Source organism: Salvelinus fontinalis, chromosome 15, assembly GCF_029448725.1.
Source record: "Salvelinus fontinalis isolate EN_2023a chromosome 15, ASM2944872v1, whole genome shotgun sequence".
NCBI lineage: Eukaryota > Metazoa > Chordata > Actinopteri > Salmoniformes > Salmonidae > Salvelinus > Salvelinus fontinalis.
Window position 1 is genome coordinate 36,715,740 of NC_074679.1, and position 17,670 is coordinate 36,733,409.

At 45.4% G+C, this 17,670-nt stretch overlaps 1 pseudogene; it reads left to right on the forward strand.

The window, feature by feature from the left end:
• Nucleotides 1-4,549: 4,549 nt before the first annotated feature.
• Nucleotides 4,550-13,390, forward strand: LOC129812117 (ADP-ribosylhydrolase ARH3-like; annotated as a pseudogene).
• The last annotated feature ends 4,280 nt before the right edge of the window (nt 13,391-17,670 follow it).

Consider the following 17,670-nt stretch of genomic DNA (forward strand, 5'->3'; position numbering starts at 1 on the left):
TTACCCCCTACACCACTTTCAATAACTTTGTAGAACAGTCCTGTATGCCAAATAGAATCATGCTTTTTGGAAGTTGATAAAGCAAGCGTATATTTTGGTGGACATGTTTACCTAGCAGGGTGTGTAGGGTGTAAATATGATCAGTTGTGCGATGTTTTGGTATAAATCCAATTTGGCTTTCACTCAAGACATTGTGCTTATTAAGGAAGTTTAGAACTCTCACATTGACAATACTACAGAAACCTTTCCCAGGTTACTGTTCACACATGCCTCTGTAATTGTTAGGGTCAAATTTGTCTCCGTTCTTAAAGATTGGGATTATGAGTCCTTGATTCCAGATGTCAGGGAAATAACCTACACTCAGGATCAAATTAAACAGTTTTAATATAGCCAATTGAAATTTTGCACTAGTGAGTTTGAGCATCTCATTTAGGATGCCATCAGGTCCGCATGCCTTTTTAAATTTGAGAGCCTGAAGTTTCTTATAGAGCTCCTGGTCAGTAATTGGGGAGTCCAGTGGATTTTGATTGTCCTTTATAGCTTTTTATAATCCATTCAACTTCTCATGAATTTGGCGTTCTGCATTTGTGTCAATTTGAACGGTGTTGTAGAGTGTTTTAAAATGGGTTGTCCATATGTCACCATTTTGTATCGCTAATTCCTCTTGTTTAGATTTTTTTATTATTTTCCAATTTTGCCAGAAGTTGTTTGTGTTTATGAACTCCTCAATTAGTGTCGGCTGTTCTGTGCTTTTTTTGGTTCTGAGTGTACATTTATAGAGTTTTAAAGTCTCACAGTAATGACGGCGTAGTTCACCATTATTGTGCTTTTGGTTGGATAGTGTTAAGTTTTTTTCCTTAATTTTACAATCTGCATCAAACCAGTTGTCATCTGTTTTGTTTTTTTATCAATTTCAATTGTGCTTCTTTTGCCGTTTTGCCTGAATATGCATATACATATGCATACAGATACAGCTTACTGGGCTGTGAATGTGTGGTTGTTTCCATGTCTGTTCTTTTGAGGAACAACATAATTTGGCTGTGATCTCTGTCTCTCTCACTCTTATATATATTTATACTGTGTGGCTGGAGTCAGAGCAGACCTCTACAAATACTCATTCCTGCCACTTCCACTCTGCCAGATTGTAATCTCTGCTCATTACAGCTCTGTCGCTGGCTCCTGTACCACATCTCAACACCTTGTTCTGGACTTCACTCACCACCACTGCCTTGGATTCCTCTCCGGACCTGTTCAACTCAGTCAACTCCAACCTCACTCTACACTTCTGGGTTTTCTGCAACTTATCTGAGCTACTCCGGTTTTGCACTCCACATCTCTCTGTGTACAATAAACATTTTGGTTCATTCATCCCTGCTTCCGCATCTGAGTCCGCTCTTGGGTTCCCTTGTGTTCGCGCTGCGAAACACAAGTACTTATAAGAGTCAACAGGGCCAATCTCTTCACAATTAATAGAAATAGGATTAAAAACATCTTTGTGAAATGGTGTGAGGCCAATTACTTGGACCTGAATGTACTGAAGATCAAGGAGCTAGTGTTTGGAAAAACAAAGGACTCTGTCATATCCCTGTGGTGAGCATTGTCTCCTCTCATGACACAGCTTACTATAGCAGTCATCAGAATTTCTGTAAGTGGCTCAGTTCATTCTTGTGTGTGAAGTAATTTGTGTAAACAGAAAAGGTGACAGGACCGTCCTCTGCGGTGCAACTGTTTTTATATATCTGATACTATCTGGTTCAGTCTTACGAACTGTGGTCTATTGGTCAGGTAGTTCACAATCCATTTGATTGTGTGTGGATTTACATGAATGTCCTTGTAATGATCGTGCTGTTTAATCAGCTTCTTGATATGCCACACCTGCCAGGTGGATGGATTATCTTGGCAAAGTAGAAATAATCACTAATAGGGATGTAAACAAATTTGTGCACAACATTTGAGATAAATAAGCTTTCTGTGCGTATGGAAAATTTATGGGATGTTTAATTTAAGCTCATGAAACATGGGACCAACACTAAAAATGTTGCATTTATATTTTTGTTCAGTATACATGACAAAGTACAGAATGGTAGAATAAAAAAATTAAGAGTTTTTTATATATATATATATATATATATATATATATATATATAGGAAAGACAACAAATACTATTTACACACTTCATGGTTGATTTTGCAAATATGGGCATGGTTGTTAAATGTTTTGAAAAATGAAACCTCCTGAAACTGCTTTTTATCTATCTGAACATTTTCTTCACTCAGTCTGGAAACAAGATCTAATAGTGGCTGAGACCTTACTACTTAAGAATATAAAGATTTTTATCAGTTTCCCCAAATACGAGAAATGTCATTACCACAAAATGTGCTATTTTAGTTGAAAAGGAAATTACAGATTGTGCCTATGGTATTTTATATAACATTTCACATTAATTGTATTTTTTCCATGTTTTTATTTTACTATTTGGAAGTTTTAATATGTATTCATTACATTTTTAGTCATTTAGCAGACATTCTTATCCAGAGCGACTTACAGTAGAGTGCATACATTTTTATTACATTGTTTACATACTGAGACAAGGATATCCCTACCGGCCAAACCCTCCCTAACCCGGACGACGCTATGCCAATTGTGTGTCGCCCCACGGACCTCCCAGTTGCGGCCGGCTGCGACAGACCCCAGGCGCGAACCCAGAGACTCTGGTGGCGCAGCTAGCACTGCGTTGCAGTGCCCTAGACCACTCCACCACCCGGGAGGCCTCTATTCATCATTGTCATGTTTAAATGTCCATATATGCCTTGATGATACTCAGAAACATGTATTTACCACATCAAATCTTAATGTTTTACATTACTTTAGAAATTATCTTAACCAGTATATAAGGTTCAGATTTGGGAAAAATCATCAATATCAATTGTAATTTAATACACCTCTGCCTCAGAAATATGTACCATGATGGTAATAACTTTCCATTGTGGTAATGACAGAGTGTGGTGGAAATTACATTTCATATAAAACTGATAAAATACCATTAAACATTTTAATGTCACAGTAGTAGTTACTTGAACTCTGTGAATCTTTTTTTGGGCCTGCAATCTCTGAGGCTGGTAACTCTAATGAATTTATCCTCTGCAGCAGAGATAACTCTGCATCTTCCATTCCTGTGGCTGTAATGAACACGACAGGAGACAGAGAGCTGGTTTCAAGAGCAGGGCACAACAGGTGTTTAATTGTAAAGTACCCCAGGAGGAGGCAGGTAGCTGGGTCCAGGGGCAGGCACAAGGTCATACACAGGGGGTCCAAAAAGGAAACAGTACAGGCAGGGAAAAAGCTAGTAACGTCATCCGGGAGATCAGGCAATATGTAGATAACAGGAAATCCGATAGGCTAAAGTATAGGCAGGGAATAGGCTAAATGCGTCGTTAGTGAGGCAGGCAAAAACTATCAAACACAGGTGGATTAAATTACAGGAAACCCAGCACTCCGAATAGAAGTGTGTCACAAAACAAACAATACCTCACAATGATGGGGTGCAAAGAACTGAACTAAATAGGATGTAATAATGACATACAGGTGTGTGAACAGGTGATCAGAATTCAGGTGATTGGAATCTGGAGAGCGAGTTGCATTCAGGGGATCTATGTGTTTGAGAGTGTGAGCTGGAAAGTGAGATGCGTTCAGGGGATCTACATGTTTGAGAGTGTAAATTGGAAGCAGAAGTTACAGTGGCGGTCCTCATGAGAGCCAGTTTCATCGTAGCGCTTGATGGGTTTTGCGACTGCACTTGAAGAAACTTTTAAAGTTCTTGACATTTTCCATATTGACTGACCTTCATGTCTTAGGGTAATGATGGACTGTTGTTTTTCTTTGCTTATTTGAGCTGTTCTTGCCATAATATGGACTTGGTATTTTACCAAATAGGGCTATCTTCTGTATACCTTGTACCTTGTCACAACACAACTGACTGGCTCAAATGCATTAAGACAAGAAATTCCACAAATTAAGAAGGCACACCTTGTCACACCTGCTCCTGCTCCCCTCGAATGCCAGGCTCCCCAGCATTACGCACTCCTGCCACCATCAGTATGCACACCTGCCTTTCCCCTTCAAGCTCATCAGCGTATTATTGGACTCACCTGGACTCAATCACCTGTTTATCACCTCCCTTATATTTGTCAGTTCCCCATCTCTGTTCCCCGCTGCTGCATTAATTGTAATTTGTCTTTGTTTACCCGTGTGCTGACGCTGTTCCTGTCTTGTTACTGGTCTGTTCCGCGTTAAATGTTCAACTCCCCGTACCTGCTTCTCATCAGTGTCGGTCATTACAGAATGCAGCAGCCATCGTACAAAGCATCGGGGAGTAATGACGTTCTGGTGACTCGGGGCCGACACCATGGAACCGGGATGCCTAAGCCAGCTTGTCGGGCTGTCACGCCCTAGCTGGCTCGAGAGGTTTCTGTCCCGGATGGTTCAGAAGGTGCCCAGGCCTCAGCCGGATCGTCAGGGTTTTACGCCCAGTCGGCTCACCAGGCTACTATGCCTCTGCCGGATTGTCAGGGTTTTACGCCCAGTCGGCTCACCAGGCTGCTATGCCTCTGCCGGATCATCGGGCTCCCACACCTCAGTGGGATCGACAGGCTGTCACGCGTCAACCGGGTCGTCAGGCTCCCACGCCTCAGCCGGTTCGCCAGGGTCCCACACCCCTGCCGGTTTGTCGGGATTTTGCACCCAGCTGGTTTGTCCAGCGCCCGTGCCTCGTCAGGCTCGCCCGGGTGGCGCCCCTACCGGGGGTACTGTCACGCCTGCTCCCGCTCCCTTCCCTGGCGCTCGATAGCACCAGGCTCCCTAGCATTACACACTCCTGCCACCATAAGTACGCACACCTGCCTTTCCTAGTCTGGCACATCAGCTTATTATTCGACTCACCTGAACTCAATCACCTGTTTATTGCCTCCCTATATTTGCTGCATTAATTGTTGTTTGTCTTTGTTTACCCGTGTTCTGATGCTGTTCTTGTCCTGTTACCTGCTTCTCATCTCCAACGTCGGTCGTTACACACCTGTTAATTTAAATACATTCCAGGTGACTACGTTATGGAGCTGGTTGAGAGAATGCCAAGAGTGTGTAAAGCTTTCATGAAGGCAAGGAGCGGCTATTGGAAGAATCTCAAATATAAAATATATTTTGATTTGTTTAACACTTTTTTTGGTTACTACATGATTCCATATGTGTCATTTCATAGTTTTGATGCCTTCACTATTATTCTACAATGTAGATAATAGTAAAAATAAATAAAAACCCTTGAATGAGTAGGTGTTCTAAAACCTTTGACTGGTAGTGTATACATATTAATATTGTGCTGTTAAATTAGATCTTTAGAATGTTGAGGCACTAGCCGCTTTGACTAGAGGGGCGTTGTGTACTTGGTGTGGAATGCTACTTGGCGATATTATGCTCCGCTGGTTGTCTGAAAAGCGCTGCACAACATGGCCGTGATGGCAGTGCGGTCAGTGGGAGCTGGAGGACCAGCCTCTTTGTCCTGGTTCAGTGGTGCACTGGTTGCTGCTGTGCTGGAAGACAGCGTTGGCATATAATTTCAATGTGCCATGTGTCCATGCAAGTCATTTGTTTATTGAAAAAAAAATGCTCACGTTAAATCTATGATTTCACAAAGTATCACTGTGTCCCAATCTTCATATTACTTTCTTGTTGTTCTTCCAACAACATGCACGTGGAAACAGCGCAATAACCTGTCTTCCTGCGACGTGAATAGGCTATATTCAGTAGCCTATATTATGTTTTATTGTTACATACCGGATAGGTGCGGTAAAATGTGTTGTTTTACATTGTCAGGCATAGTAGTACAGTGCCCCTGGAGCAAATTAGAGTTAAGTGCCTTGCTAAGGGCCTATCGACAGATTTTTCACATTGTCAGGTAGGGTTTTTGAACCAGCAGCCTTTCGGTTATTGGCCCAGCGGGTTATTGTCCTGTGTTTGGTCCGGACTGCATTCTCACCTGCAGGGAACCACACCATGGTACAAATTAAATCTGACCGAGACCACCCTTTTTGAGCGAACCACTGTGCGTTTAGTGCACTTAGCAGTGCGGACAGTGTTCACACCAGTACAAACTAATCGAACTAAGGGGGAAAACGCACCAGAGTTTGGAAAAAACGCTCCAAACCAATTCGGTGTGAAAGCCCCCTAATGTGTAGGTCTACAGTACAAATACTCACATTTATCACCATGCATCTACCTCCCCCTAAGCCCTATCAAATATGTGCATTGCTCAGAGCAAAATTAAGCAATTTATTGAATAGAAAAAGGCTACACATTTATAGCTGTCTTCTGTGAATGTGCCCCTAAACCCAATATTACACCCATCACCACATGTTCTCATGTCGTCGTTGTGGTTTCCCCTCAGGTATTTTACAGTACGTGATGACACTTCCATGACGCTGTTTGGTCCAGTCTCTGTTGACCGGGGCAGGGTTCGATGAGCAAGACATGGCAAGCAGGTAAAGTAGACAGGGGTCTGTCTGCATTACAGTTTCAGTACTGTTCATACGCACCTATTAAGCATCTATAAATTATATTTAAAAACAATATTGCTTTTCTCTGCAGGTTTGCAAAGTAATACAGCCATTCTGCAGGGCAGGGGTACGAGGCATGTGTAATCCAGGTGTTGAGGAAGCTTGCATCTCCATACTTGAATGATCTTCCAGCCAGGGCTGGCTCAGTTCAGCGGTCGTGGCTCATTTGGGAATGGTGGTGCAATGAGGTTAGCGGCTCAATAAGTACAGCTGTACTTCTGTATATCCTCTCTCTCTTTCTCTCCCTCTCTTTCTGCTCCCAGTACTCCAGGCTTGGTGCAACGCTGACCCACTCTTGTTCTCTGTGTTACAATGGAGCAGTACTCCAGGCCCTCACGGTCCACCTGTGCTTACAGGGGCTTTGGAACTGCCACATAAGTTTGTTAACAAACTCAATTTATAGATGGAGAAGGTGGAAGGAGAAGATGCTGCTCACAGTGACGCCAGAGTGTAAGTACTTACTGTCACACCCTGATCTGTATCACCTGTCTTTGTGCTTGTCTCCACCCTCCTCCAGGTGTCAGCCATCTTGCTCATTATCCCCAGTGTATTTATACCTGTGTTCTCTGTTTGTCTGTTGCCAGTTCGTCTTGTCAGGTCTTACCAGCGTGTTTTCACATCTCACTGCTTTCTCAAGTTATGTTTCCTAGTTACCCCGGTTCTGACCATTCTGCCTGCCCTGACCCCGAGCCTGCATGCCGTTCTGTACCTGCTTGACTCTGAGCCGTTTACAAACCTCTGCCTGTCCTGAACTGAGCCTGCCTAATGTTCTGTACCTTATTGACTCTGCCCTGGATTACGGACATCTGCCTGCCGTTGACCTATCTTTTACCTGCCCCCTGTTTGGGTCAATAAACATCTGTGACTCTAGCTGTCTGCATCTGGGTCTTATCCTGAGTTCTGATGGTACGAACTGGCCATGACTGACCCAGCAGACTCAGACCAGCTCCACAATGCTGTTTGATTCTCCGTTGTCCGGGAGAGAGGCTGCTCGTAAACTGCTCCAGCTAACTCAAGAATCCCGTAGTGTGGTAGACACACAGTGGCTTTTCGCATGTTGGCGGCTGAGAGTGCCTGGAACCCGGACGCATTGTTCGATATGTTCCTTCATGGATTATTGAGCTCGCAGCCCGGGAGCTGCCCATGGACCTTGACTCCCTCATAGACTTGACCATCCGGATCTATTGGCGTCTTCGAGAACGTAGGAGGGAGAGGGAATCTGTGCCCTGTCGCCCTCGTTCACCCTCGATTCCCACCTCGCCCCCGCTCTATAGGCCGGGTCACTTACAATACCACCCCCATCAACCTACGAGTGTCAGGGAACCACAGCGAGGCAATCCAATTTATGCTGATTAAGTCTCCTCAGGTTGCCATGGTTACTGGGATTCTCTTGGCTCCGGCGACACAATCCCCTCATAGACTGGACTGCTGGTGCCATTATGGGTTGGAGCCCCGCCCATTGTCTGAAGTCAGTGCAGCCTGCCCCGGGACGTCTTCCTGTGGGCTCGGAAGTTGCCCTGGACCTCTCTGCCATTCCCGCGGAGTACCAGGACCTCCGGGAGGTTTTCAGTAAGGCCCAGGTCACTTCACTTCCTCCGCACTGACCCTATGACTGCGTGATCGACCTTCTCCCAGGAACCACACCACCCCGGGGACGACTGTACTCTCTGTTGGGTCCGGAGACCAAGGCCATGGAGACCTACATTGAGGACTCCATAGCTGCCGGGTGTATCCGTCCTTCTGCCTCCCCCACCAGGGCAGTGTTCTTCTTTGTGGAGAAGGACAAAACCCTACGCTCATGCATTGACTACCGAGACCTCAATGACTTCACGGTGAAGAACCGCTATCCACTACCACTCATTGCCTCGGCCTTCGAGCTGCTCCAGGGGGCCACTGTTTTTTCCAAGTTTGAGTTTGAGTTTATTTTATTTTTACAGGGACAGTGCACATTAATCAACGTTTCAGTAAAAGTTCCGGTTTTAGCCAGCCGGCTAATTTTCAACCGCAGTCCCTGGGCAGGTTATTAAAAACAATTACAATATAGACAATCATTGAGCAGTGAGCACACGCAGAGCAACATAGGACAAGCAAGAAGTAGCACACAGACAGCAACATAGACAAAATTCATAAAAGCAACAAAGTGTTTCCACACCTCACAAGCTACAGACAACAGACAACATGGAAAGCAGCAATACAGAGCTAGGGATTATGTTCACAAATCTGATTGACCTTTAGCCATGTCTTCATGCATTTTTTTTGGTGTTGAATTTTACCCCCTTTTTCGTGGTATCCAATTGTTAGTAGTTACTATCTTGTCTCATTGCTACAACTCCCATACGGGCTCGGGAGAGACAAAGGTCGAAAGCCATGCGTCCTCAGAAACACAACCCAACCAAGCCGCACTGCTTCTTAACACAGTGCGCATCCAACCCGGAAGCCAGCCGCACCAATGTGTCGGAGGAAACACTGTGCACCTGGCGACCTTTGTTAGCATGCACTGCGCCCGGCCCGCCACAGAAGTCGCTGGTGCGCGATGAGACAAGGATATCCCTACCGGCCAAACCCTCCCTAACCCGGACGACGCTAGGCCAATTGTGCGTCGCCACACGGACCTCCCGGTCGCGGCCGGCTGTGACGGAGCCTGTTGTCTTCATGCATTTTGTGAAAGTATGATATGTGGTGCAGTTATGTGTGTCTGATGGCAGTGTATTCCAGACAAGGGAAGCTCTAACAGAGAAAGCGGCTTTACTAAAGGTGCTTTTCCTTAAGGGAACTATACAGTCACCTCTCATGGCAGACCTTGTGGATCTGCTGCCATATGTTTGGGTTTTCTGTTTAACAAAAATACTGAGTGGAGGGAGAGCCAGGCCATTTAGGATCTTGAATACAAGACATGCATCGGTGTATTGCACAAGATTTTCCCAACTCAGGAGCTGTCACGCCCTGACCTTAGTTCCTTTGTTATGTCTCTATTTTGGTTTGGTCAGGGCGTGAGTTGGGGTGGGCATTCTATGTTTTTGTTCTATATTTCTATGTGTTTGGCCGAGTGTGGTTCTCAGAGGCAGCTGTCTATCGTTGTCTCTGATTGAGAACCATACTTAGGTAGCCTCATCCCACCTGTGTTTTGTGGGTAGTTATTTTCTGTTTAGTGTTGGTTGCACCTTGCAGAACTGTTTCGGCTATTCTTTTTGTTATTCTTCTTCGGATGAATGCCGTGACAGGAGCTCATGCTTTCTGAGGATGTAACAGTAATGATGGCTATTGGGCTTCCTATCAAGCACTTTGAGAGCCTGTTTGTAGACAGACTGAATAGGTTTTAATGTTGTACAGCAAGCTTGGGCCCAACTAGTCAAGCAGTATGTTAAGTGGGGGAGTATCATAGATTTGAAGTACAGTTTTGCTACCTCTGTAAGGGAAGGGCACGGGTGGAAGACTGCCTTCAATGCGGCCATTACGAATACCTGGTCATGCCATTTGGATTCACCAATGCCCCTGCTGTGTTCCAGGCCCTGGTTAATGACATTCTTCGCGACATGTTGAACTGGTTCGTTTTCATCTACCTCGATGACATCCTCATTTTCTCCCACTCAGCCCAAGAACACATGCTCCACATCCAACAGGTCCTCGATCGCCTCCTGGAGAACCAGCTTTTTGTGAAAGCGGGGAGAAATGCTAATTCCATCGCTCCACCATCCCCTTCCTTGGTTACATCATCGCTGCAGGAATATACAGATGGATCCCAGGAAGGTGAGAGCGGTGGTGGATTGGCCCCAGCCTACATCCAGAGTGCAGCTGCAATGTTTCCTGGGATTTTCCAACTTCTATTGCCGCTTTATCCGGGGTTATAGCACCCTGGCTTCCCCCCTGTCTGCACTAATTTCTCCAAAGATTCCGTTCACATGGTCCCCAGCTGCTGATCGGGCGTTCCGGGACCTCAAGCACTGTTTCACCACTGCTCCCATATTGGTTCATCCTGACCCGTTCAGTCAGTTCGTAGTGGAGGCTGATGCTTCGGAATGTCGGAGTGGGGGATGTCCTGTCCCAGCGTTCTGCCCTGGACCTCAAGTTACATCCCTGTGCCTTCGTCTCCCATCACCTCAATGCCACGGAGAGGAACTACGATGTGGGGAATCGTGAGCTTATCGCGGTGAAGATGGCGTTGGAGGAGTGGAGACACTGTTGGAGGGGGCAGAACATCCGTTTATTGTGTGGACAGACCACAAAAACCTGGAGTATCTCCGCACCGCCAAGCGTCTCAATTCCAGGCAAGCTAGGTGGGACCTGCTTTTCATCTGGTTTAACTTCTCCCTCTCCTACCAACCAGGATCCAATAATATCAAACCAGATGCGCTGTCACGCCGCTATAGCCACGTGGCTGCACCCTCGGACCCCGAGACCATCCTTTCCACCTTGTGTCTGGCGAAGGCACTCAGCTGGGGAATAGGGAAGCAGGTCCGTGAGGCGCAGTGTCCCCAACCGAACCCCGGGGGGGCCAGATAACCGTATGTTTGTGCCTGATGCTGTCTGCTCCTCGGTCCTGTAGTGGGCCCACTCCTCCAGGCTTGCCTGCCACCCGGGCTCCCATCGGACCCTGACCTGTGCGGCAACGCTTTTGGTGGCCTACCATGGTCCTGGACATCTGATGATCATTAGCCACTCTGCTGTTCGTCTTCTGTTGCACCGTACCCTCTGTATACATCCCACCTTTCATGTGTCTAGGATTAAACCTATGTCTTTACAGCCCTTTTGTCTCCTGTTTCCAGGCCCACCCCTCTCCCGTCTCATTGACGGCCAACCGATGTACACAGTGAAGAGCCTCCTGAAGTTTCGACCGCGGGGCAGGGGATTCCAGTACCTGGTTGACTGGGGTGCCGGCATTGGAACTCAGCGATGAGGCCTGGGTCCAGGATGTCCCTAGCGGGGACCCAGCACCTCTCCTTCGGGCCATAACCCTACCAGTCAACCAGGTACTGGAATCCCCTGCCCCGCGGTCGAACCTTTAGGAGGCTCCTCACCGTGTACGACGGTTGGCCGTCAATGATACTTACACAGATAGTACATCATTGGGATTTGGCTTCAGCATACAATTTTAGTTTAGAGACTGAGAATTTGACATGTAATACTAATGTGCAATTGGAGAATGAGAAATTCAAACATAAGGGGGTGCCTTTTTGAGGGTGCTTGAAGAAATAACTGATGCATGGAGGAGAGTTTTTGGTTCTCAACTTTTCTTTCCTCTTGTTTTAACAAACATCTTTCTTTTCTGTTTTGCATCCAGCCTCAACGAGCCAGAGTTCCCATTCTGTTATCGTCTGCACAGAGTCAAGGACGTGATGGAAAGGAATAGCGTCAGTATTGAGGTCATATCTGAACTAGGTCAGTATTGACTCATGGTGTAACGGATGTGGAATGGCTAGCTAGTTAGCGGGTACGCGCTACTAGCGTTTCAATCAGTTACGTCACTTGCTCTGAAACCTATAAGTAGTGTTGCCCCTTGCTCTGCAAGGGCCGTGGCCTTTGTGGCGCGATGGGTAACGATGCTTCGTGGGCGACCGTTGTTGATGTGTGCAGAAGGTCCCTGGTTCGCGCCCGTGTCGGGGCGAGGGGACGGTTTAAAAGTTATACTGTTACATTGATGCTGTTGACCCGGATCACTGGTTGCTGCGGAAAAGGAGGAGGTTGAAAGGGGGGTGAGTGTAACGGATGTGAAATGGCTAGCTAGTTAGCGGGTACGCGCTACTAGTGTTTCAGTTACGTCACTTGCTCTGAAACCTAGAAGTAGTGTTGCCACTTGCTCTGCAAGGGCCGCGGCCTTTGTGGCGCGATGGGTAACGATGCTTCGTGGGCGACCATTGTTGATGAGTGCAGAAGGTTCCTGGTTCGCGCCCGTGTCGGGACGGTTTAAAAGTTATACTGTTACAATGGCATAAATACATACTATATTTATCACGTTTCAGGTAAGACCCAAATGCAGACTGTGTTGAAGTAACAATGTTTATTACAGCAACAGGGGCAGGCAAACGACAGGTCAAGGCCGGCAGGGGTCGATAATCCAGAGTAGTGGGGCAAAGGTACAAAACGGCAGGCAGGCTCAGGGTTAGATCAGGAAGAGTAGGGGCAAAGGTACAGGACGTCAGGCAGAGTGGTCGGGCAGGCGGGCTCAGAGTCAGGACATGCAAAGGTCAAGACCAGGAGGGTGGGAAAGAGAGATTACGGAAAAGCAGGAGCTGATACAAACCACTGGTTGATTTAACAAACAAGACGAACTGGCAACAGACAAACAGAGAACACAGGTATAAGTGTAATGGGGAAGATGAACGACACCTGGAGGGGGATGGAGACAAGCACAAGGACAGGTGAAACAGATCAGGGCGTGACAATATTCAGTGGTGCCATTATCCCTCTAAGATGTTTTACTTCTCTTCTCTAGTCTTGGAATATGATTTACTATAATTTACTAGTTCATCACTTGTATGATAGACTACCAATTTTTGTTAACTCTAAAGATTGGCTTCTTACTGTGTTTGTACTCAGGGAATAGCATTGCAGCCCTACACTCTGTCCCCACTGCCATGTTCTGTGTGCTGCACTGCCTGGAGCCCCGGGATGGTCTGCCCAATCGCTACGGTGGCCTGGAGAGGACAATCTGGCCTTGGGGGGGAGGCACAGACACCATCGCCTGCATGCCAGGGGCCATTGCAGGGGCACATTATGGAATTTATACTATCCCCAAATCTAGCAGAGTTGCTGTGAAGGGGCAGAGGATGCTGATATGAATACTTAGTGCCTACAAACTCTGTACGACTAGGCACCGACTGAAGGAGACTCTGGGACCGACAGTCAGCCAAACTCACACAGCCCCCTACTTACACAAAGGGACTTTGACCGAGATAAACATACAGTCATAACTGAAAATATTAGCACCCTAGATAAATTATTAGCAAAAAAGCCCTCTTCAATTCAAACCACAGGTTTTTAACGTGGTTCAAGTCTGGAGACTGAGATGGCCATTGCAAAATGGTCAATTAACCATTTCTTTGTGGATTTTGATGTGTACTTGGGGTTATTGTATTGCTGGAAGATCCACTAGTGGCCAAGTTTCAGCCTCCTTGCAGAGGCAACCAGGCTTTTGGCTAAGATTTCCTGGTACCGGGTTGACCTTAACAAGGGGCCAAGGACCAGTGGAAGCTAAATATCCCCATAAGATCCACCACCATATTTTACAGTAGGTATGGAGGTTCTTTTCTGTATAAGGATCCTTCATTCCACACCAAACCTACCACTGGTGTGCTTGGCCAAAGAGCTTTATTTTCATGTCATCTACCAAATGTAAATGCTTGGAGTTTTTTAAATGGCAATGTCACTTGAATTGAAACCAGTGACATGAAAATAGAGCTCTTTGGCCTCGGACCAGTGGTGGGTTTATAATCGAAGGAAGGATGCATATGCAGAAAAGAAACATACCTAGGATATCAAGGATCTGGAAAGATTCTATATGGAGGAATGGTCTACAATCCCTCCCAATATGTTCTCCAATCTCATAAAACATCTAGAAGGGCTGTGTCGTTGTCCTCAGAAGGGGAAAACAGGGGTGCTAATAATTTCGAGCCCTATCTTTTTGAGGGATTAAAAAAAAACTTGTTAAACAAAATCTTTCTCTGAGTAATTGTATTAGTATGAAGACATATCATTTCATTTTTTTGCATGCAATATTGCTCATTATTCATTTCAGGTTTATTTTATACAGTCTTTTTTGCTCATCTTTATCAAGGGTACATTGATAGTGTCACGTCTACTTCCGCTCCTCACTCCGCGTTCGACGTCGCCGGTTTACTAATCACCTGTCCAGGGAACCATCATTACGGCACCTGGCTTTCATCATTACACGCACCTGCGCTTCATCATTAAGCACACGTGGCCTCCATTACCTCACTCATTACCTCCCCTTATCTGGCATTCCCTTAGGTTCCTTCCCCAGGCAGCAGTTTCTGTTGTTCATGTCTAGACACTACTCCTATGTTGTATCGTTATTTGTTATATTAAATTTACCACCTGTTTCTCGACTCCCATGTCTACGTTACAGATAGCTATTTAATACATTCTATTATTCCGTGGTCCTCCTTTTGCCATCTGTTGAACAATTAACGTAGACGCACTCACTTTTGTACATCGCGCTGGTCTGTACAATTGACCTTATTTTAGCACCCAAAAAAACGTAATACTTCCAGATCAACTGTAATATCAATACCAATGTGAAGCACAATTTCTCCCCTTTCCAAAAAAAATCAATGACGAGCCCTTCATGATGCCCATCTCTGCATGATTCGAGAAGGCAATGAGCTCCGTCGGGTCTTTTTTAAAATGGCGGGTGGGGAAGCTGCTTTTTTCACTCGATCTGTCCAATTTATCAGCTTATCGCCTCTAAAATGTAAATAAAAAACTAAAGAGTTTATATAATATGTCATTAGGGTTATATTTGAAAGTTTGTATCGAATTTGAATCGGGTTTTTAGGGCAGTGCTAAAGTGATCTTCAGAAGTAAACAGCAGCTTTTGAGAGTCATGATAGCTTGCAGTGATGGCGCAAAAAATGACTAGGTATCCCCCTTACCCTGTCCCTTTCTTGTTTTTAAAACGGCGAGCGAAGTGCTACAACAGGTGGAGAGAGGCTGTAAAACAGAATTAGTTGCTTTATGCGTGCTGTACGTTACGCCATGACACATCACAATGTAACGTATTACTATGTCAATCAACGCCTGAATAGAAACGTAGTTCACACCCCAGATTTTGATGTCAACAGTCCCATTTGTTTTCTTTGCAGCCTCGTTTGAATGTCGCGGTTGCACACATTTGTACGGAATGGGGTTGGCGTACGTTAGCCTGTCACGAAAAACTTAATTTCTGAATTTAACATGAGTTACTATGTCTTCTTTTTGATAGAGAAAATACATATATATTTTTTTTTTAAGTAAAGTAAAAAATTGTATGGTGTATTTGTTACTGACAATGTAAACCGACATCTACGAAATACAAGCCGAGTACTTACATTGAGTTAAAGTATAGGAGAGATAATTAGATGTTCCTCTTCTGACAATCCTCAGCAGTCGACGGATAGTGAACTTTCAGAAATTGAACGTAACAGAACAGGATGAACCTGGGCCGACAGGTGAAGTGAAGGCTTCCGAGTATCACCTCAACATTTTCTCTCTCTCTGCATTGTTGGGAAGGGCCCGTAAATCAGAATTTAACTCTTACAGGCTGACCACACCGCTTGTGTTGCGTGCGCGAGCGTTGCAAAATACATTGAGAAATCGTGTAACACGGAACACAAACCGGCTGCGTGCGTGCGCCGTCGTGCATAAATCTATTTTGTCCCCCCACACCAAACGCGATCACGGCACACACGTTAAAATATTAAACCAATTTTGAACCAATTCTATTAATTTGGGGACAGGTCTAAAAGCATTAAACATTTATGGCAATTTAGCTAGTTAGCTTGCACTTGCTAGCTAATTTGTCCTATTTAGCTAGCTTGCTGTTGCTAGCTAATTTGTCCTGGGATATAAACATTGAGTTGTTATTTTACCTGAAATGCACAAGGTCCTCTACTCGGTCAATTAATCCACACATAAAACGGTCAACTGAATTGTTTCTAGTCATCTCTCTTACTTCCAGGCTTTTTCTTCTCGACTTTCTATTGCGATTGGCAACTTTCATAAATTAGGTGCATTACCGCCACTGACCTCGTTCGTCTTTCAGCCATCCACGTGGGTATAACCAATGAGGAGATGGCACGTGGGTACCTGCTTCTATAAACCAATAAGGAGATAGGAGAGGCAGGACTTGCAACTTGATCTGCGACAGAAATAGAACTGATTTCTATTTTACACGCGTGAGCAGTGTGGGTGCAATAATTGAATAACATAGATTTCTAAATTTATTTTGACCTGAGCTGTGTTCGAATACCCAGACTATATACTGTTAGTTCCTTTTAGTAAACGAATGGTATCCTTTCAGTTGAGCGTACTAGCGCTTCACCTGTCTACCGGAAGTTGATGGTAAAAAAAACAGAAGTTGATGCTGTTGCAATGCAACCTCTTGCTAGCTTGTTAGCATGACAAATTACTAGCTAGACTTTGGGTGTGTTACTAAATTCAATCTGGAGTGCCAGAGTGCGTTTCGCTCTCGGAGCGTTCAGAGTGCACACTGGATGCTATGGCTGAGGAATAGGTTTGCCTGAACGTTCTGACCTCACAACTGCAGTCAAGCACCTAAGCTAACTTGCTAGCTACTTCCAGTCACAAATCAGAGAACACCTCACTCTGACCATTTTACTCACCCTAGCAGAGCTAGTTAGGCAGTTTTCATGTTATCCAGAGTGTTGGTGACTGTAACTGTGCTGCTGTCAACAATTTAATTACGCTTTTCTGCTAACGTATACTGACACTGGCCACATTCAACGGGTGTTGAGCGTTCGTAAATTAATCCCTTATTCTGCGCTCTGCCTCTGGCAGTCAGACAAGTGTGCTCTGAAATCGTAGTAGATAGCCAGAGCGAATTTACAAACGAACCCGAACAACTATACCACTTAGCTAAGCTATGAATGACAGGGTTAGCCATAGTAGTATGGCGCCCCTGGAGAAAATTAGGGTTAAGTGCCTTACTCTTTAGTGCCTTGCAGTCGGATGCCAAGCAGTTGCCATATCAAGCGGTGATGCAGCCAAACAAGATGCTCTCAATGGTACAGCTGTAGAACCTTTTGAGGATCTGAGGGCTAATGCAAATATTTTCAACCTCTTGAGGTGGAAGAGGCTTTGTCGTGCCTTCTTTACGACTGTGCTGATGTGTGTGGACCATGTTAATTCCTTAGTGATGTGGACACCGAGGAACTTGAAGCTCTCGACCCACTCCGCTACATCCACGTTGATGTGGATGGGGGCGTGCTCGGCCCTTCGTTTCCTGTAGTCCAGGATCAGCTCCTTTGTATTGCTGACATTGAGGGAAAGGTTGTTGTCATGGCACCACACTGCCAGGTCACTGACCTCATACCTATAGGCTGTCTCATC